The following is a 21767-nucleotide window of genomic DNA, read 5'->3' as shown; positions in this document are numbered from 1 at the left end:
GCAGCCCAGTCCCGGGCCTCATGCACTAGGGCCCCATGCCGCTCTCAGTGCCTCTCTCCCAGGGGAAGTGCTAGTCAGTCGCGTTTCCCTCTGGGCCTCAGTGTTCGCATGTGAACGCTGGGGGTGCATTTACAAGCCCCCTCTACATGCCAGGCAGGTTCCCGCAAGACCCCAGGGTTTCACTGTGACCCAAGACCCCTCCTCCCCACCCACCTCCTCTCCACCTCCTGTGGGGCGCCAGCTCCCTTGCGTCCACGTGACCTCGGATCCTTCCACACCCACCCCCACCCTGTTCTGCAGGTGGGTGGACAGAGGGTGCTCTGCTTTGGGGATGGGAGACAGAAAGGGAGGCAAGGGCGGAGAAAAGAGACTTCTCTTGCGGGGCCGTGGAGCAGAAAAACTGGCTCCATTGGTTGCCAGGGAAGGGGTTTCTGGTTTCAGATCCCATCACTTGGTGGGACCTTCTTACCACCCTCCCTGCTACTCACTCTTGTCATCTGTAAATCAGGGAAATATTTCTAGAAGACAGTATTTGGTCTGTGACTTTGATCATTGGTCTATGACTAATAATTGCCCTAATTTTTTGGACACCTGCTGCATGCTGGGAGTTTTCCGCCAATTGTCACTCACCCTCAGGTGCCTCTGCAGGGCAGGGATTTTATTCTCTCCATTTTACAGATGGGGAAACCCAGGCTCCGAAAGTAAAGAGCTTTTCCTCTGTGGGCCTCAGAATCTGAGAAGTTCAATCAAGTTCTCAGGAGCCCTTCCAGCACCCCCACTCCTCGATCAGGGAGGGGCCATCTGCAGTCTGACAGCTGCTCTCAGGGCAGAGCTCTCCATCCAAAGCAGCAAGTGGGTGTAGAGCTACCTGCCAGCAGAGCCATCAAACACAGCACTCTTCTATTGGGAGGCACAGAGTGGTGAGAGGGACCTGGGCAGCTTGGAGCCAAGGGGGCTTCTGGGAAACATGTGCCCTTCCCCCAGCCCCAGGGTGGGGTTCAGCCCTGGCAAGCAGGGAGAGAAAGGGCTCTTCTGAGTGGCTGTCGCTTTACACACATTTTTGCTTCACAGTATTCTTAGAAGGTAGGGACAGTTATCGCTCCCATTTTACAGGAAAGAAAACTGAGGCTCAGAGAGCTCAAGTAACTTGCCCAAGTTGGCACCACTGGGAAACCACAGAGGTAGGATTCCAACCAGGCAGCCTGGCCCCAGAGCCCACGTTGCTGCCCACTACACTCTGTTCTTGTGGACTAAAACCAGATGCTTGAAGTTACAGTCATGGAATAGAATTGAATCCTGGCAGAAGAACTGTGGGCAGGATTCAGAATTTTACAATGTCAGACTCGAAAGGGCTCTGAGATATCAAATCCAAATCCCCATTTCTCAAATGGCAGAACTGAGGCCTAGGGAGGAAGTCTCACTCAAGGTCACAGCCCATGCCAGGGACAAAGTCTGCACCCCCTCCCTCTCCAGCTACCTCCCGCTGACTCTGCACCTTCCTCCCCTGCAGGCCCTCCTCTCCCCACTGCCCACCCGGCAGCTTCTGGGCCCAGCCAGGCCCATTAGGGATTTTCCACCTCCCCGAAAAGGTCCTAATGACTGTCAGTCCTTGTGAAGCCTTAATTAATCTCAGAGGCCGATGGCTCAGAGGAGACTGGGGGCTTTGGCCTTACGCAGATGAAGATTGCGGCTCTATTTCATGTGGTGGTGAAGGAACGCCTCAGACATTCCTGCCAGCAATAAAAGCCACATGGCTTTCCAGCGTCGCCCTTGGAAAAGAAAAAAAGTGCAGCCCTTTGCGGAAAGAAATCAACTATGTGCTGTACGCATGGCATGAGATACAAATGGGCATACGGAGGTAGGGAACAGTCGGTCTTTTATGCCGCCTCTGATGTCCACTGACAGAGGCAGGGCCAGCGGTCACGGTCCCAGCTGCAGTCCTGGGGAGAGGGAGTGACCCCCAGTGTGGTGGGAGAAGCCTCAGCTCCTCCACCTGAACTGGATTTGAGCCACCGCAGATATCCCAGAGGCAGGGCCAGCTTCCTGGCCTGTGACCCATGCAGTCGCACAGGGCTCTGGTCTCAGAAGGGTCCTGAGCTTGTTTTAATGCCCTGCCACTGCTGCCTTCAACTTCTGAATACTTGCTCAACAAAGGCCCTACGTTTTCATTTTTGTACCAGCCCCCCAAATTATATAGCCAATCCTGACCACAAGTGCCCCCGCCCATCATCAGTTGTCACGTCTCTCCTGGCCCCTGCCATGTACCCAATTCCGGGGAGTAGGGTTTCTTGAGCGCCTGCTGGCCACTTTGCTTATATCACCTGAGATGAACTTCAAAACGACTCTGTGAATTGGACAGATGTGGAAAATTGAGGCTCAGAGAGGCTTCCACATGGCAAGGAAGCCTAGATTTGAACTCAGGTCTCCCTGACTCCAAAGTGAGTCCTCTTAGCAGCTCTACATTCTGCATGATTTCATCTTCATCATGCCCAGGGGATGGGGATACACACAGTTAGGCTGCTCTATTCCCAGATAACAGAAGGCATAACTGAGGCCGGAGAAGTGAAGGTTCTCAAGTCAGAGTCAAACTGAGGGCCAGGGCAACAGTGGACCTGGGCCTGGATCCATAGGGCTGGGGATGGAGTCCCAGTTTTATACTTGTTTGTGCCACTTGCAAATTTATTAGCTCTTTCCATGGAGGTCACTGCCTTGAGTCTGGTCTGGAATGTGGCTGGAGCCCTACCCCTTCCCCCTCCCCAACAGCTCTCCATTCTAAACATCTGGAAGTCCTTCCTTGTGTCTTCTTCCACTCTTTCATGCTATAGTTTTCCTCTGCCACCCTCACTGGTTGGGAAGCAGTTGGATCTGGCACCTTGACAAACTCAAAAGAGTCCAAATTCTTGATGAAAGTTGGGACTGAACAGAGCCCAAAGATTGCCATGTCCTGTAACTGGGCCTGGGCCTGAGGCTCATAGAGCCAGCTGCTAGATCCAGGGGAGCCATTTCATTGTTCCCTGCTGGGTAACCTTGAGCAAGTCCCTTCCCTCTCTGGCCCTGAGACTCATCTTCAGGGAGATAAATGCATTGGACAATGCCTGAGCCCCAGAAGGCCTCTCTGTCTTCAACATTCTAGAATTCCATATTAATCTACAACAGGTCTGCTCATTTCCCCAGCTCATAGCTGGGGAAACTGAGGCCCAGGAAGGATCAGAGACTTGCCCAACATCACAGAAGGTGCTTATTGACAACTGGACTTGACTCTGAGGCTCCTATCAGCCAGCCTGGCTGCCTCTGCACAAACCTTCGGAGGATCTGGCCTCAGCATCAGCTCAGCTTGCCCTTGTCCTGCCCCCTCTAGCCCACTTTGGCCTGTCAGGCACCCTGAGTGTCCAGGCCTGGAAATCACAGCTAAGGGTCCCTGGCACGCAATAAAGTTCCTCTTCTATGGTTTGAATGTCTCCCAAAAGTTATACATTAACACTTCATCGCCATCCTGGTGGTATTAAGAGGCAGTGAGGGGCCTTTTGGGAAGTGATTAAGTGGTGAAGGCTCTGCCTTCATGAATGGATTAGGCCCTCTTTGCCCTTCTGACTTCAGGACACATTGTTCTGTGTCCTCTGGAGGACACGGCCAGAAGACACTGCCTTGGAAACACGAGCAGAAATCCACCTCACAGTTGTGTAAACAGGACACGGCCAGAAGACACTGCCAGAAGACACTGCCAGGACCTCACCAGATGCAGAACCTGCCAGAGCCATGATCTTGGACTTCCCAGTCTCCAGAACTGTGAGTAATAAATTTCTATTTCTCTATTTATAAATTACCCAGTCTCAGGTATTTTGTTGTAGCGACACAGAATGAACTAAGATAAGACACTCTCTTTAGACAAAGTGGGCCAGGGGATGGCAGCAACCCTTTTCTCCCCAATTGCATTTAGGCTGTGTTAGCGTTTCCATAATAAAACCCCTTTTCCAGGGGTTATAATTTGGCTGGAAAATGAGGAGGAAAGGCCAGATTCCAGGACTGGAGAGGCATGTGAAGTAGGAGGCTGCGATGGGAAAGTCTCCACCGGACTCTGCACACACACACATCTATACCTTACATGGGTGTGCTCACACACAGCACCCATGCTCACGGGCGGTCTCTCACACACTCACTGGCAACTCACACCCGCATGGACAAGCCCTCACGGAGGACAGCATCGTTACAGTGCAGCCACGGTGAAAATAGTTACGTGCATGTGTGTGCAAAGATACTCCTAGGAGATGCATCTGTCTGCATCAACATGCATGGACCTATTGGTGTAGATGCACAGATAGGCCCCATATAGAGTGGTGTGGACACACGAGCAGAAACCCACCTCACAGTTGTGTAAACAACAGACCACTGTGTGGACAAATCTTTACACACAGAGGCAGGCGTGGAGTCAGGGCTTAGAGCTTTGGATTTGTTCTGCAGACCAGCTCTTGGAGGAGTTGAACCCTGGCTGTGGAAGTTTCTGCTTCTCCTCAATTCAGAGGTATAGACTTTCTGGGTGGTTTGCCCCCCTGGGGCTTCCGAACCATTCCTCAGCATCTGAGTTTAACCCGCTGCCTCATTGTTCGATGGGGACGAGGAGAGCTTGTCCTCCCGGCCCAGAGAAAGGCAGTGGGAGGGGAGTAGTGGGAGGGTTGCAGCTAGGGTGCCTCATGGGGGCATGGGTGGAAGGGCAGGGCACTAGCCTAGGGGCCCAGAGACCTCAGTTTGGGTTTAGGTTGAGATGCCCTAGGCCAACACATGGCCTCTCTGAGCTTCATTCTGAGCCCCCTCTGTTAGGGCCATGTGACACCCTCAGGGACCTCAGCATAGGGAAGAGCACTGAAACCATGTCACATGATGAACTATTAAAGCAACTGGAGACTTTGTCCTGGAGGACAGCAGGCTTCAGGGGTAAGAGCTTCTCTGGCAGATCTATGAAGAGCTCCCAGGTGGCAGGGACCACATGGATGCTGGGGGCTCCATACCAGGAATAGAAGTATTGAGAGCTGGCTCGGAATAGAAACACATCCCCTCAGAGGTAGAGAGCTCTCCATTTTGGGAGGTATTCAAGGTGAGACCAGGATATTATGCAGGGAGTTCAAGTGTTGGATGGAACAGGGTCCAGACCAGATACTAGTGTCTCAAGTGCTCAGCTCATAGCAAACACGTATTGAACAAATGAGAACGCGACTGCAGAGCTCCATTTCTAAGCCAGTCATCCGTGATTCAGAGCATACCAGCTCTGGGTTCCCACCTTGCCATCTGCGTGACCTTGGCCCTCTCCAAACCTCAGTTTCCTCATCTGTGAAATGGGGAGAACAAATTATTTCCAAGAGCTCCAGCAAGTCACATCCCCTACACATCTGGCTGGCCTTTCAGGTCGTCCCAGAATTTCTGCTCTTATAAATAGAAAATGACATAGAAGGCAAAAAGCAGACAGACAAGCAAGAGAATGGTTGATACAAAAATCACAGCTAGGCATGGTAACTTGTGTCTGTAATCCCAGCTACTTGGAAGGGTGAGGTGGGAGGATCACTTGAGGCCTGGAGTTCGAGAGCAGCCTGGGCAACAAAGTGAGACTCTGTATCTACCAAAAAAAAAAAATATTCAGGAGAGTGGTCCCCACCCCTTGCCATCCACGATGAGTAGGGAGAGGGATGCGGTCAGGGAGGGGACACTGGTGGGAGCCCTAAGGTCCCATTAGTGCTTTGTTTTTAAAAGCCAGGTGGTGGGTAGACAGATATCTGCTGTGTTACTCTTCTTTAAACAATGCTTATATTTTATACATTCTTCTGTAAGTGTATTTTACATATTTAAAAATATTTTTAAAGGACAGCAAAAGATAAAAAATAGGAAAAGTCCCCCTGCCCAAACCCCTGAAAAAAATGGGACAATATGCTCAAATGTGCATCATGTTGTACAATTATTCATGAAGCAATAAAGCTGGGGGTGTGTTTATTCTCAGCCAAATCACTGTTTCATCCAGAGGGTCCTGTGTACCATCACACTCTCAGCAGAATCTCTACAGGCCCGTGCAGCTGTCCTCACGTCCTCATCACGGCAGCGCCCCCTAGGTAAGCACTTCTAGGTAACAGCCCATGCTGAGCACGCTCCCCGAGCACTCCTCATGGCCGCCAGTAGCCCTCCAGGTATGTGTCAGTGGGCCCACTTTACAGGCAAGGAAGTCCCTTGCACCTACATAGGAAGGGGCAGAGCTGGGATTCGAACCAGCTCTGTCAATGCCAAAGTTGTGCAGCAACCTCACCCCAGGAACCAGGCCCCTCGATTATAGTAACCAATGTTATGTACACTGACACACGCTGTTGAATCCCCAGAGCCACTTTTGTATTGGGTACATTTATCATCACCCCCATTGTAACAGTAGGAAAACTGAGGCATAGCAAGGTCAGGAACGTGTTCGAGTTCATACTCCAGGTGAGTATCAGAGCTGAGCCTTGACCCTCAGCAGCCTGATCCCAGATTGCGTTTCCTGGCCTGGCTATGTGGGGAGCTCAGACTTCATGGAAACAAAACACAGAATGGTGGCTCCAGGGTCCACAGCTGATGCCAAGGGACCAAAGGCCAGCAGGGTGGTTGGCTGGGGTTGGAGGATGCTGCCTAGGAGATCTGCTCCCAGAGTGATGCCAGCCCCCTGTGATGAGCTGAGTCCCTGCCTCCTTACAGGGTCGTGGCTGCTGGGGAGGTGCTGAGGCTGTGGGTACAGCCAAACAGAGCTAGAGCAAGCTTTGGACTCCCTGCCTGGCAGGTCCAGGTGACAGGCTCAGACACGGGCACTCTGTCATTTGCTGTTGGCGTAAGTTTCTACTGGCAGGAATGTGACATTCATCACATGAGTGGGCTTCCAGAAGCCCACTGAATGTCCTCAGACCTGGGGTCGGGGTCCCTCTCGCTGCCTCACCTCTGAGCTTTAGTGAAATCCAGGGTGGCGGGATGATCTGAAGGCCCTTTTAGCTCGCAGAGGCCTGGGCTTGCCCCTGCCCCTCCGTGTCCCCAGGGGAAAAGGTTCCCAGTCCTGCCCTTAGCAGCTCTGAGCTTAGATGAAGGAAGAGATGAGATGGGAAGGAAAAAGAAGTAAGAAACAGACAGAGGAAAAAGAGTTGGCACTAGATTCAAGCAGTCAACACACACTTATCAGGCACCTACTATGTTCCAGGGGCTATTTTAGGTGCTGGGGATACAAGCAATGGACAAGAAAGCCGTGGAGCTTCTTGGGGCTTTGATTTCAGCAGGTCAGACAGAAGACAGACAAGGAGGCAAATAAGTAAGCATGCCAATATTTGATAGTGTCTTGGGACACTCAAGGAAACAGATGGGGGTAAAGTCATAGAGAGTGACTGGATGGATGGGGGGAGGGGGCTCAGTGCCAGTACTTTAGACAGGGTGGTCAGGGAAGGTCTGTCGGAGCAGGTGACATCCAAACTGAGACCAGGGGGTTGAGACGGACCCAGGAAGGGAGAAGGGGGCTGGTCAGAGGGCCCACTGTACAGTGGAACTGGCTTTACCCACCTGCCTTCTTCCCACTCCTCTGCACTTCCAGTATCCCCAGTTCCTAAAACTCTTACTGCCCTTTCTTTCTATTGCTTCTCCCACAGCAGTCCTGAGAGCCAGATGGGGTGAGTCTAAGTAGCCTGACATGCAGTTGAGGAAACTGAGGCTAGAGTGGGGAGGGGCAGCATCAAGTGGTATCCTAATGCTGGGACCTGACCCAGGCTCCCGCCTCCCAGCTTGGTGCTTCTTGGAGCCTGCCCATTGCCCGGCACGTTCTTTAACCACCCAAGTCCAGGCAGCCTGCAGCCACTGTGGAGCCAGTCTGTGGGCACCACTCCTGAGAGGTCACAGGGCTGGAAACGTGGGCAGCTGGGTAGGGTCTAGGAGGGGGCAGCGGCTCAGGACTGGGCGGGGGTCCGGAGCGGAAGGCGCCCAGCCCTGATTGGAACAAGGTGGCAGCACTGGGAGCCGAGCCGGGCGTCATTGATCTTGCCCGGTGTTCCAGCCACCAGGCGGGGCCAGCGCCGGGCAGACTGCCGGTTTTCCCAGGTGTGGGGACACCCTGGGGGAATGGCTTTTCATGTGGTTGTGGGGCAGGCATGCCACCCAGCACGTGGGGGAGACCAGGGCTTTGGGAGCATGCTGGCAGTGGGGTGGAGGGGGGTGTCTGGAGACTCAGAATCCCACAGCCAGCAAATGTGAGGCTCCTGGAGACAGGGTCATGGACTTGAGGCTCTGAGACCCTGAGGATGTTAGAATCTTCATCGCAGTAGCGCCCACTGATGGAGGGCTCACTGTGCCAGGCACGGTTCTGAGAACTCACACAGCTTAACTCTTTTCATCCTCGCTCCATCCTAAGAGGGGGATTCTATGATCATCCCCACTTACAGATGGGGAAACTGAGGCTCAGCAAGGTTAAGTAGCCCGTCAAACACACAGCTACCAGGTTTTTGTCTTAGGAAATAAGAGCCCTGGAACAGCTGGCCAGTGCTGGGAGGGCCCTCGAAGATCTTTGAGGCTAGTCCCCTTGTGTGGGAAAAACAGGTCTGGAGAGGGGATGTGATGCGCTGGGGCCCAGGGGAGTCCAACATCAGGACTCGTTCTCCCCTCAGGTCATCGTGGAACCTCTGCTGGTCCCTGAATGTCAGGCCCCTGAGGGCAGGGTCCTCAGCCAGGAGCTAGGCTCCCAGATGCTGCCAACCCTGACAGTTTTCTGCTAGCACACAGGAAGTTCTTTTAAACATCTAACCTGAATCCCTCATGTTGCAGGGAAAGCCTCTTCCTTCTCATCTTGCAAACTCTCCTAAGAAGAGGTTGGCCTTTGATGTTAGGGAAGATCACCCATTCCCTGGTGTTGTGGGAGGTGAGACGGTGCCTCTCCCTGCCATAAAATGTCTTCTTGACTGTCCATCGCTGGCCCTAAACATTAGCGACTTAGCCCTTGGGGCCTTACATAGTTTCTTATTAAAACGTGAGTACTCTTGGAATGCATGTCAGCTTAGCAGGACAGGGTGGTACTTGCGGGGCAGAGCTTGGGGGCAGTTGAGTAGGAGGAGGGAGTTGATTCTCCCCTTCCAGCCAGCCTTGATGGGATTCTACATGACCTGCCACCCTCCACCTCTCTGACCTCATCTCCTTCCACTCTGCCCCTCCGCCACACTGCTCCAGCCACCCTGCCCTCAAATATGCCCATGATACTCCACTGCAGGGCCTTTGCCTATGCCGCCCTTTACCTGGAAAGCCCTTCCCATTCTGTCTGCCTGGCTCAGCTCCCCACTTCATTCAGGTCCCTGCTGCCTCCTCCAAGAGGCCTTCTCTGGTCTCCTGTGGTAGACAGAATAATGGCCCCAGAGATGTCCACATTCCAATCCCCAAACCTGCGGCTATGTTACCTTATATGGCAAAAGGGACTTTGCAGATATGGTGAAGGATAAAGACTTTAAGATGGGAGATTATCCTGGATTTCCCAGGTGGGCCCCATGTGATCTCAAGGGTCCTCACACATGGAATAGGGAGGCAGAAAAGGACAGTCAGAGGGAGATGGGGCGTGGAAACTGATTAGGGAACCCAAGAGATGGTGGCATGGGAAAAACGTGGCCCAAAGCTGTGAGCTTTGAAGGCGGAGGGAGGGGCTATGAGCCATGGAAAGCAGGCAGCCTTTAGGAGCTAGACAAGACAAGGAAACGAATTTTCCACCAGAGCCTCTAGCAAGGAACACAGCCTGCCCTGACCTTGATCTTGGGCAAGGGAGACTCAGAGAGAATTTCTGATCCCCGGAAAAAACTGTTTTTTTAGACACTAAAAGTGGGTTAATTTATGACGGCAGGCGTAGGAAACGAATGTCTCTCCCTTCCTTGATTGACAGTTCCTTAGCACATTTATTAGCACCTGATACACAATAGCTTGACTTGTGAATTGTCTCTTTTCTCTCACAGAAGGTCAGCTGCAGGAGGGCAGGGATTTTTTGCTTGCTTGGTGTTACATTTGCAGATAGAGTTGTCAGATTTAACAAATGGAAATATAAAACACCCAGTTAAATTGAATTTCAGATAAATAATGAACACCTTTTTAGTATAAAGTTGCCCCAAATGTTGCAATTATTTATTGTTTATCTGAAATTAAAATAATTTAGGAGTCTTGTATTTTATCTGGCAAATTCATCCCCAGCACATAAAACCATTCCTAGGTACATATGAGGATCTCAATAAATGTCTATTGAATAAGTGAAATAGATAAGCAAATGAATTCACACTAACTTCTAGCTTAAAAACCCTCTTTGGCTCCCAGAATGTCTACAGGGTAAAGTGTAAATCATAGCAAATAGTAAAAGCAGTTTCATAGCTGCTTCAATATGCCAGACCCGGGCTGAGTGCTTTACATTTATTAACTCACTCGGTTCTTGCAATAACCCAATGAGGTGGTTAGCCCATTTTCCAGATGAGGAAACCGAGGCCCAGGAGGCTTAGTAACTTGTTCAAAGTCACATAACCATTGAGCAGCAGAGCCAGGCCATTCCAGGCCTTTGGCAAACTTGGCTCATTGAATGTTCTAATGTTATCTCCCCACGCATTCCCCTGAACACCGTGGATCCTCTCTGTCTAACAGCCCCCAGTTCCTTTTCAGGGTATGTGCTTCCCCATTCTCTAACTGCCGAACTGCTCCTCATACATCAAAGCCCTGTCCTATTTTTCCCTCTTTGTGAGGCCATCTCTAAAACTCCCAGGAGGACTTGGCCCCCTCTCTTTCCCCTCCCCACCATGACCCCTTGTCTGAATGCATTGTAAGGACTTGCTGTTGTGTCCTTTACATTGTCTGACGGTGACCTCCCTGAGAACGGAGATGGGCTCTTTTCAGCTCTTTGGCATGGGGCTTCAAACTGAATCTGGCTTTAGTGGGGTTCCCAGAAGCATTTGAGAATGAATGAATGAATGAATGAATGAATGAGTGAGTGAATGAATGGCTGAGTGAATGAACCAATGCTGTTTGTTTCCACTCTGGGCCTCAGTTTCAGAGTCTATAAAAGGGGAAGAACAATCTCGAACCCCTCCATTCCTTAAAACAAAACACATTTTTTTCTGATTATAAAAATAATACACATTCATTAAAGAAAAATTGGAAAATAATAAAATTATGAAGAAGAAAATTAAAACCATCCATAATCCTGCCACCCAGAACAATGGTTCCCACTGGGTGTTCTGCCTTCTGCTCTTCTTACTGTATGTATAGATTTAGCTGCTGCTTCTCTTCTCCGCCCTGCCTCCCTTCGCTCCTTCCTTTCTTTTAGAGTGTTGGGAACATACAGTATGGCGTCCTTTAAACCTGCTTTTGAAATCTGCCAACATGTGTGTATGTGTGTTCTCCTGTTTTCTTAAAGCCTCCCTGATGGCAGGGGACAAGTGGCTGCTGGACAGGCCTGGTAGGGGCCAGGGTGTGGAAAGGCCATCTCCCCAACTCATGGACCACCATAATTCCCTTGTGATGGGCTGTTTAGGGGGTTTCCGGATTTCTGTCAGGAAGCACCCTGCGTGAATGTCTTGGCTGCATCCCTGGTTCCTTCCTTAGCACAGATTCTGAGATTGGGGTTGCTGAGCCCAGTATAGACACTGAGAGGCTCCGGACACCGCCCCATATCCTCCCCACAGCTGCTCTCCAGCCCCACTCCCACCAGCCACCTGGACTTCTCAGCTTGGCAGAAAGCCAGGGGGCAATATTCCACCTCCTCCAGAGAAAAGCCCTGTCTACACCCAAAGCCTCACTGATTCCATCCAATGCTGAAAACACCCATTTACTCAGCTCTTTCTCCACGTTATGGTCTAAGGTCTAAGGCCCAGATGCTTAGTTCCAACCAAAACAGCCACAGAGGTCACTGTGGTCTGAGGGTGCTCTGGACCTCAGGCCTGTGTAGACATCAGACTTGTCAATGATTAACCCACGGAGCTCACCATGTGCCAGACCCTCTGCGTCTCTGTGTGTCTCCACGGTAACCCTGAAGCTAGGGATGGCTGTCTCCCATCTTACAGGTGAGAACACTGAGGGTGCTCCAGAGAGCTGTGGGCCCTAGGTCTTGTCACCTGGGGGTGCAAAGGCGCTGACCCAGTACACCCGCTGCCTGCTACTCAATGGGGCACAGTCCCAGCGCTACCCAGAAGCAAGGACAAGCTTTGGCCTAAAAGCTGGGCAGCCAGGTCCTGTCCCTGTTTTGACTCCATATGTGCCCTGGGAGGCCTCTGCAGCTCACCCTCTCCGTCTGTGAAATGGGAGAGCAGGGATTCCAAGACGGCCTCCTAGGCCTGTGGCGGCTCTGAGCACAGTGGGTGCAGATACTCAGTGCTGAGTCAAAGGGAGAGAGAACCCTGCCAGATGGACCAGCTCACCACAGGCAGCCAAGCCTGGTCTTTGAGGGGTTGGACTGGGCAGGTCTTTGCCTAAGGCTGAGCTGGGAGGGACCTGACAGCCCCAGATGGAGGCTGGCCCACCCCGCCCCAGCAGATGGGTGGCTATTTTTTAACTAACCCCACAGGAAGAAGAGGACAGAAATGATTGCAGGGGGTTAACCTAGGCCCCTGGGGATGCTCCCTGTTTGCATCCTCCTTTCCCCACAACCCACAGAGCTGTGTGGGCTTCACCTGGAGCTCCCTGAATACTTCTGGAGCTCCCCGCAGATCACAGCCAGCGCTGGCATGGCCTGAGTGGCCCCTGTCTGACAAGCGAGGGACCCAGAGCCCAAAGAAGTTTGACCACGACTGGCTTCCTCTCCCCTTTCTGCTGTGTGCTTCCACCGGGTGAGGCTGCCTCTTCCGCTTCTACCTTTCTTCCTGGGGTGACCTGGGGAGGCCCCACCCTCTCCCAGGCTCAGTTTCCCCATCTGTCAGATAATGGGACCCTCCAGACATCACTGGGGCTTCTCCCAGCTGGGAAACCTCCTTCTGAGCTGGGGCCCTGACTCTGTCACGTCAGTCCTGGATTCCTGGAGGCCTCAGCACTCCGGAAACATCTACCCAGTGGACAGGAGCTCATGACAGGTGTCTGGGGACCCCCAGGAAGAAGAAGGATTTCCTGGCCAGAGATGGGAAGAGCAGCGTGGGTAGGGGTTAAGCAGCCGCCCCCTGCAGCCTCCCTTCGACCACGCCACCAGGTGGCCCTTGGTCCCCCCAGAAGGAGTTCCTGAAAAGTCTGTGTCTGTTGCAGCAGGTGCGGCCTGTGAAGTGTGTGTATGCTTGTGTGAGGGTGCTGTGTGTTCACACGCACAGGGTGGGGGTGGGCACACAGGGCGGGAGGCCTGACATGGTGGCAGGGCCAGACTTTGGTTGCTGAGCTGGGACAGCCTGTGACAGAGGCCCCGGCACACCCGCAGGTCTTACCGGAAACCCTCAGCTGGTGCTGGTCTGACCTGAAGGTGGGCACATGCAGGGGGAGGGGTACATGCAGGACAGGGGTGCATGTGGGGGAGGGCCATGAGAAGTACAGGGGTGCATGCGGGGGAGGGCCATGAGCAGTACGGGGGTCCATGTTGGGGAGGGCCATGTGCAGAACAGGGGTGCACGTGGGGGAGGGCCATGTGCAGAACAGGGGTGCATGTGGGGGTGCCTGCAAGACAGAGGTGCATGGAGAGAAGGGTTAGTGCATGGCAGGGGTGCATTGCTGGGGTTAATGCAGGGCGGGCATGCGTGTGGGGGAGGGGCATATCCAGGACAAGGTTACACGTGGGGAGGCCACAGGGCCCAAATGCCGTCAGGGCCTCTGGGAAGCTGGGACCCCAGTGAATGCTTGGGGGGAACCAACTCTGCCTGACCTCCTCTTATTTTTGTCTATTTAAACAATATTGTCAATTAATCACATTATTTGAGCCCCCCACCCTGCCCCCTGCTGCTTGCCCCTGTGATACAAATAATATGAGCACAATGAAAAATCTTGGAAAATACAGAAAACACATTTAAAAAATGTTAAAGCCTGAAGTCTTATAACCACAGTGAACACTGTAAGTGTCTTTGAAGGGATGGGGGTCTGTAGGTCTTCTCGATACAATCACATTCATTCCCACATACTCGAGCATTTCCCATGGGCAGCTGTGGAGCTGAGTACTTCAGGTTTGTCTTAGTGAATTCTCTGAAAACCTGAGAGGGAGGTACTGTCATTCTCCCCATTGTACAGATGAAGAAACAGCAAAAAGGAGGTTAAATATCCCCCTCAGGGTGTAAGCAGCAGAGGCAAGATTTGAATCCAAGTCTGGCTAAATGGAAAATGCAAATCGTCCCCAGCGTCCAGGGCTGCACTCCAGCCATGCCCTCTCTGAGCTGACCGCTCCAGGAGCGTTTACTGAGCACCTCCTGTGACTCAGACCCGACCCAGCACCCGCACTGAGGACTTGGCGGATGTGAACGAGACAGAGAGAGGCCCCAATCTGACTCCCCAAACGGCCACAAGCTGAGTCCCAACCTTGACCACAGCTTGATTTCTAGTCCGAGTCGTCACCGACCCCCACCGGCCCTCATCACTGACTGAACTGTGACCCGGCCTCCTGCACTCCGCAGTGGCCTCTGTGAGCTTTTCATTCCCCATGGCATGTGTGAAAGCCAAGGCCAGGAGCCCATCTCACCCGGCCTATCATCCACGTGGCCAGGGCCAGGGAGGCCATCGGGAGCCCGCCCCCCACCTCCGGCCTACCGCTCTGGGCCAGGACTCTCTGGAGTGGGGTTTTGGCCTTGGCCCTTGGCACCCTGCTTGGCAGAAGGGTGGGCCTCAGCTCAGAGCACGGGATCACCCCAGGAGGGATCCGCATAGCTGAGCTCAGGGTACCTGTGGGTGGGGCTTCCACGTCCCAGGGTCCTCACGCTGCAGCCTTCTCTTTTTGCCTGGGCCCTGGAACCCCAGGAGACCCCAGGAGCTGTTGCTCCCTCTTCTCACTTGCAGAAACTCAACAGGGCAGGCCTCATCTGAGCTCACCCCGTGCCTTCACTGTATTTCTGGGGGCCCTGCATGTCTCCCCAATCCTCAGGCAGGGCTAGTTACCTACCTTATACGACCCAGTGCCAAAAGAAAATACAGGACTCCTTTTCAAAATGCAGGAAAAAAGTTTTTCCTTTCTTCTGTGGACTCTCAACCCACGATGGTGTTTTTTATTTGCTATTCAATGTCACACATCCTTGGACCTGGGGAGACTTGTGCGGAGAGTGCAGACCCTCACAGATGCTCAGGGGCCACCCCAAAACTTGGTGTGCAGATTCCATGCCCCTCTCCTCCCCACACCTGCCTCAGTGGAGGGCGGCAGTGCAGGGTATCGGGCTGCTGAAGACCCATCCCTGGAGGCAGCAAGAGGCAGACTGGACCCGGGCTCCAAGGCCCCAGGCATGCTGCATTAGCCCATCAGACTTCACTGACAACACACTAATTCAGAGCGAAAACGATCCAGCATTTCAATATGGCAACTGCTGAGCATTAAATTCAAATGCAGGGGGTGGGGGGTGGGCAGGTGGCCCTGGAACATAGCAGTCTCATAGGTGGCTGGGCGTGGGGTGGATCTCTGTTCTTGGAGTAGAGAGATGTGGAGTACCTCCCTCTGCCTGGAGTATCTGGGGTACCTGGACAAGCACAGGGGGCCATGAACAGGGCCATGCCTGTGTGCCTGCCCCTCGCTCAGAAGAGGGGACCTGACAAGGGAGTGCCAGGGCACATCTGCACCATGCGTGGGCAGTAGGCCTGGGCCTGAGCCTGGATCAGACAGACCTGCAGTAGGTGGAAGGGCCCCAGGAGAGCTGAGGAGCCTAGGGGAGAGGAACCCAGAGGTGCCCGCCAAAGTGCTTGATGTGCTGCCGTAAGAAGGGCTGCATAGGCCGGGCGCGGTGGCTCACGCTTGTAATCCCACCACTTTGGGAGGCGGAGGCGGGCGGATCACGAGATCAGGAGATCGAGACCCTCCTGGATAACATGGTGAAACCCCGTCTCTACTAAAAATACAAAAATTGCTGGGCATGGTGGCGCATGCCTGTAGTCCCAGCTACTTGGGAGGCTGAGGCAGGAGAATCGCTTGAGCCAGGGGGTCAGAGGTTGCTATAAGCCAAGATCGTGCCACTGCACTCCAGTCTGGCAACAGAGCGAGACTCTGTCAAAAAAAAAAAAAAAAAAAAAAAAAACAAAAGGGCAGCATGGGCGCCTGCCGAGACAGAGAGAGAAAGAAACCCTTTCCCTGCATGGGATTCTGCCTGGCTCCCTAGGGTGCTCTCTGAGCTCAGCTTTGGCCCTGTCCCTCTCTCTCTGTGCCTCAGTTTCTCTAACTATGCACTGAGCAAGGAGAGGACCACCACACCTCAGGTCCCTTCTGCATGGGCCATGCACTGAGTTTTGTGGATCTCCCCTCTCTTGTTCCACAAATGATTACTGGCCCATTTCTCAGATGAGGAAACTGAAGCCCAGAGGAGGCAATGACTCACCCAGTAAGAAAGTGGTGGAACTGGTTCTGCCTGGCTTCCCTTCACCCCTTGAGTCGCTCCAGCCTCTCTAGGTGTGGGTGGAGGACGTGGGAACCAAGCTCATGGGGGCACCACCAGCTCTTACCAGAAAGGGGCTGAGAGAAGACCAAGGATGCTCCCTGACCTGAGGAAACGTCCATTAATTCATGGCTACTGTGCTTTGGCGAGCCACACAGGCTCCGGATGCAGGCTGCCTGGGTGGGGGATCTGAGCAGATGCCTTCATTTCTCTGGGCTTCAGTTTTCTCATCTATAAAAGGGGCCTCATAATAACTTTTGTCTTACAGGGTTGTGAGGATTAAATGAGCTAAGGTGTATCACTTGAGCCTGGAGGCAGAGACTTTAGTGAGCCAAGATTATGCCACCGCACTCCAGCCTGGATGACAGAGTCAGACCCTGTCTCAAATACATATATAAACAAAATGAACAGAGATATGTAAAGCACTTAGACAGTGGCTGGCATAGAGTTAAGAGCTATGTAAATGTTTACCGCTAATGGAACTATTTAAGAGTTGAGTCATAATTTATATTTTCTAGACAGTCAATTACGAATTTATTCATTTCAACGTTGTACTTTTCTCTTTTGCATTTAGGATCCAGCAAATTTTCCTTTGAAGTTTCAATACAATTTCCTAGGTCCTTGAAGAGGTAATTTCCCCGCCCCCACAGTGCCTGTAGCCCATGGTGGATTCAATAGCGCTCTCTGGAGCAGCTTTTCCCAAAGTGGACTTTGCACACACCAGCCCCTTCCAGATGCATCATCTCACCCCAAGAGATAACTCAATAAACAGCTGAGCGTACACTTTTTTAGATCTCCATGGCCCAACAAGGTAGCCATTAGCATATCAAAGGCTCTGACAAGTCCTGCAGCAAAACACCTTCGAACATTGTTTGAAACAACCAATCCCAACCTTGTTTGACCACAGAGCTCCATCATTTCTGCTCACCACCTGATAACATCTGAACACACGTTGGGAGAAGCCACCCTCATTTCCTGGTTTCTAGGAAATGGCGAGGGGAGTCAGAGCTGTGAGGAACACCCCCTCGCAAGGATGAGTCGTTCCACACCTACTGGAATCATCCCCAGTCATGCGCACCATCGCTAGGCTGTTCCTCCTGTTGTCACCTTCCTTGTCTGGTTCAGTCCCCACAGCGGCCTGGAGAGGTCACTAGCATCAATATCCCCATCATACAGATGAGGAAATTGAGGTTCACAAAGGTTAAGTGGCCACACAGCCAGTAAGTGGCAGATCCGGTAGACAAACCCACAGCTTCTGATTCTAAACCCCACATTCGTTCTTCTGTACGTTGATTGGAAAAGTAAAAATAGATCTTATTCTAACAGGATCAATCTTCCCCCATCATAGGCTTTTAAAAATCTAAAGTATTTTTTTTTCCGGTAGCATCGAATGCTTTGAAAATTTAAAATTTTTAGTACCTTTCTTTTGATTACTAAAGCAATACATGCTTGTTATGCATAAAACTTTTCAAACATTTTGGGTTGAAAAATGAAAAAAAAAAAAAAAAACAAAACCACAGATCTGTAGAGCCCTACAAAGTAGCCATTAGCTTTTAAATGAAAATATTTAAATGCTATTTGAATGAAAATAATGAAAATGAAATCAGATAAAAAGTTCAGTTCCTCAGTTACAGTAGCCACATTTCAAGTAGTCAGTATTCACCTGCAGCGGGAGGCTACCGTGTTGGGCAGCACAGACATGGGACATTACCACCATCGCAGAAAATCCTATGGGACGGTGCTGTTCTAGATTCTTCCTAGACAGCTCCTAACACCTATACAGGTTGATTACCCCTAATTCAAAAATCTGAAATCTGAAATGCTCCCAAATCCAAAACTTTTTTAGGGCCAACATGGCACTCAAAAGAAATACTCATTGGAGAATTTTGGATTTTGGATTGAAGTACAATGCAACTATTCCCAAATCCAACAACATCAGAAACCCTAAATTCGAATGCTTCTGGTCCCAACCATCTTGGGTAAGGGATGTTCAACCTGTAATGACTGTTAATGTTGTTACTGTGGGTTTTTTTTTTTTTTTTTTTTTTTGAGACTAGGTCTTGCTCTGTCACCCAGGCTAGAGTGCTGTGGTACGATCATAGTTCACTGCAGCCTTCACCTCTTGAGCTCAAGCAATCCTCCTGCCTCAGCCTCCCACAGTGTTGGGATTATAGGCGGGAGCCGCCATGCCCAACCTATTGCTATTCTTGTTGAAGTTCTCAGACATATCTGCATGGCCTCACACATGGAGGAAAGAGACCCACAGAGGCAAAAACAAGACATGGGATAAAAATAGACTGGAAGGAAATACACCGAATGATAGCGGTTTTTTCTGGGTGTTGAGATTACCGAGTTTATTTTTAAATTTCTTAGATCCTTCAGGTGTTCTACAACATAAAATGCAGACAGGGTGGGGACGTTGGTTGGATTCATGTTTTCCCTAATGTTCTTACTGGTTCTAAAATCTTCAGGTTATGCTCTCACCCAAGGCTTCACTTATTATTATTATTTTAAAACTGTGGACTCATGAAGAATGGAAGCCCACACAAGGCCAAGGAAGGAAGGAAAGGCAGACAGAGGTTTATTTTCAGGCCTGTGCAGTTGCACACGGCCCCTTGCTTAGAAGGGCCTCATGCTCGGTTTCATGTTCTGTGGTTGCTGTCCTGAAATTCTCACTGATGTTTGAACAAGCGATCCTGTATTTTCATTTTGCACCGTGCCCTGAAAATCATGCCGCCGTCACTAGTCCTGGGATTCTCCCCAGGACAGGTTTCCCTTCGACTACTCTGAGCCTTCGCCCTTGTCCTTGTCCGACCACGGACGTGGCCATCCACGGAGCCCTCTACGTGCCTGAGAGCAAGTGCATTTCGGCTGCTCAGATGTGTGTCTAGAGACTGACAAAAATAGGGCTTGTGAGCAGGTGCGGGAGGCCCCTGTGGTCTCTGTTCACACACGTACCTACCCTCAAGGCCTTGTCTACACTGGCCTATTTCAGAGAACTGCCCTGTGCATCATGGGATGCTTTGCCCCACATCACGGCCCAGCTCAGTTCAGTCCCAGACCCCCTTGTCCTGAAGCCATGACCAACCCCAGGCCTGGCCCACCTTCCTCACCAGTCTCCTCTCCCTCAAGCCCTCCACGGGACCCATAATCCTTCCATCTCCATGTAATCCTTTTGTGTGGTCCTTCTTCCATACCTTTGCCCATGCTGCTCACTCTGCTTGTACCAGCAAGGTTCCTTCCTTCCCAGATCTGCCTTTTCTAGACCCATCTCAGATTCCACCCTTTCTAGGAAGCCTTCAGGAAGTATCTGAGAAGGGCCTGAAGATGCTGTGGTTGCGTACAGGAGGATATGAATCACTTCACCTAGAGGTATCAGGGAGGGCTCCACAGAGGTAGTGCCCTCAGGCCAAGGAAGAGAAGACACCTTCCAGGCAGAAGGGAGAGTTTGATGGGCTGGTTTGATGTCAGACAGACCACAGGATGACTCAAGGTCCTCTTTCCTCTTCTTAAACATTAGTTGCAGCAAGTCCCACCATCTGCCTGAGTCTGTTTTCATTTCCACAATGGAGGTGGTGACACTCAGCACGCGGAGCTGTGATGAGGATTTAATGGGGAATCCGGAGCATTTATAGAAGTCCCAGGAGGCCAAGATTCTACACAGGTAGGAAGGACCTAAGCCAGAGGGGTGTGGGTGGCCAGAAGAGAGAGCCTACCTTAGTAGGGCTGGGTGGGCTAAGGTCTGGGCTGAATCTCAAGGCCCTGGAGCTTAGAACAGCGTCTGCAACTCCCTGGCTGTGGAAGTTCAGGCAAGGACTGCGTCCTCTCTGAGTGTCAGTTTCCCCATCTATAAATGGAAGCTGCGACACTGGAAAACACTGTGGGGAGGATGGTTCCTGAGGCAGTCTCTCTCCACACATCACTGGAATGCCAGCCCCCAGGGAGAAGCATCTTTGTCCATTGTGTTCACTTCTGCATCCCCAGTGCCCAGAACAGTGCTTGCATGTAGCAGATGCTCAATAAATGTTCATTGAATGAATCAGCAGCAACCAATTCGCCCACCTCACATCCTAAGTCTGCCGGGGACCTAGGCCCACCTCTCCAGGGAAACTGTCTGCAGATTGGGACCACACCTCAGGTCACAAGCATTTCCTGAACACCTACTATATGCACGGCTCTATGCAGCCCAGGGTAGACCCTGCTCCATCGCCCGACAGGCAGAGCCAAGGAGGCAGGTGACAGACACAGTGATGTGGGAAGAAGGACAGAGAGCAGGGCGGCCAGCAGGGCCTTGCCTGGGTGGGAGCAGGCTGTTCCCAGGCTGGAGCTCAGGCTGATGGGAGCCCCAGCTTGCCTGTTCCTGGGAGGGTGGGGCTGCCTGTTCCTCTTTCTTTCTTTGAAAACAAAAATTGTTTTCCCTTAAATTTATAACTATTAAAAGTTTGGAAAATGCACAATCATCAAAAGAATGTAAAATAAAGGTTACCTGCCATCGTGGCACACCATACAGCGTTAACTCCTATTGACATTTCAGTGTTTCCCTCTAGTTTTTTTTTCTGAGGTGGCCTTGCTCTCAGAGGTGGCTTTCTCTCCCCCTGGGAAGGGATATAGCTGCTCTGTGGGAGATGTGGGGGCACCAGGCTCTCTCCGTGGGCTGTTTATCACTTCTGACTTTGAGGTCCTTTCTCCATCCCTCCTGGATCCAGCACCTCTTCCCGAGACACAGGGGTGCGAAATGCTGGGGAAAGCATGTCAGCAGGCCTCACCTCCTGCCCCTGCTTTCCCCATGGAGGTGGAGTGGGACAGAGCTCAGGCTTGAGGAGGGAGCACTGGAGGCCAAGCCACAGGTGCTGGTCGTCAGCCCTGGTACCCAGGCAAGTTGGGTTTGGGAACAGGGGCATGACCAAAATGGACCCCTTCTTTCCTCCCCCCCCACTTTCCACTCCGTTTGCCTTTCCCTTTGCACTCTCCAAGTGTTCCATCCCCCAGATGTCCTCTGCTTTCTCTGCTCCAGCCGTTTAACTCCTCTCAACAAAGGCCAAGGAATCAGGCAGACTGTGGACACTCAGGTGTGCGTGACACGAAGGACCTACATTTGCAAAAGCCCCACCCCCACAGGGACTGTGTGTGCTGGTGGAATCTCAGTCACCATGTCCCACGATGAAGGATGTTTGGAGGGGGGCCGACTTTGGTCACCCTTCAAATCATAAGTTATACGCGTCTGCCCTTTCCGCCCACATGTAAGTCTGAACCTTT

The 21767-nt window shown here is 51.9% G+C and overlaps 1 long non-coding RNA gene across 1 annotated transcript; it reads left to right on the top strand.

Moving 5' to 3' along the window:
* Window positions 1-5671: 5671 nt before the first annotated feature.
* On the top strand, window positions 5672-21364 carry LOC111547679. The gene is made up of 3 exons (XR_002733193.3): window positions 5672-6092; window positions 17086-17140; window positions 20032-21364. It is a non-coding gene; the product is annotated as an uncharacterized LOC111547679 (long non-coding RNA).
* The last annotated feature ends 403 nt before the right edge of the window (window positions 21365-21767 follow it).

Source organism: Piliocolobus tephrosceles, chromosome 1 (assembly GCF_002776525.5).
Source record: "Piliocolobus tephrosceles isolate RC106 chromosome 1, ASM277652v3, whole genome shotgun sequence".
NCBI lineage: Eukaryota > Metazoa > Chordata > Mammalia > Primates > Cercopithecidae > Piliocolobus > Piliocolobus tephrosceles.
This window is presented reverse-complemented; position numbering and strand designations above follow the sequence as displayed.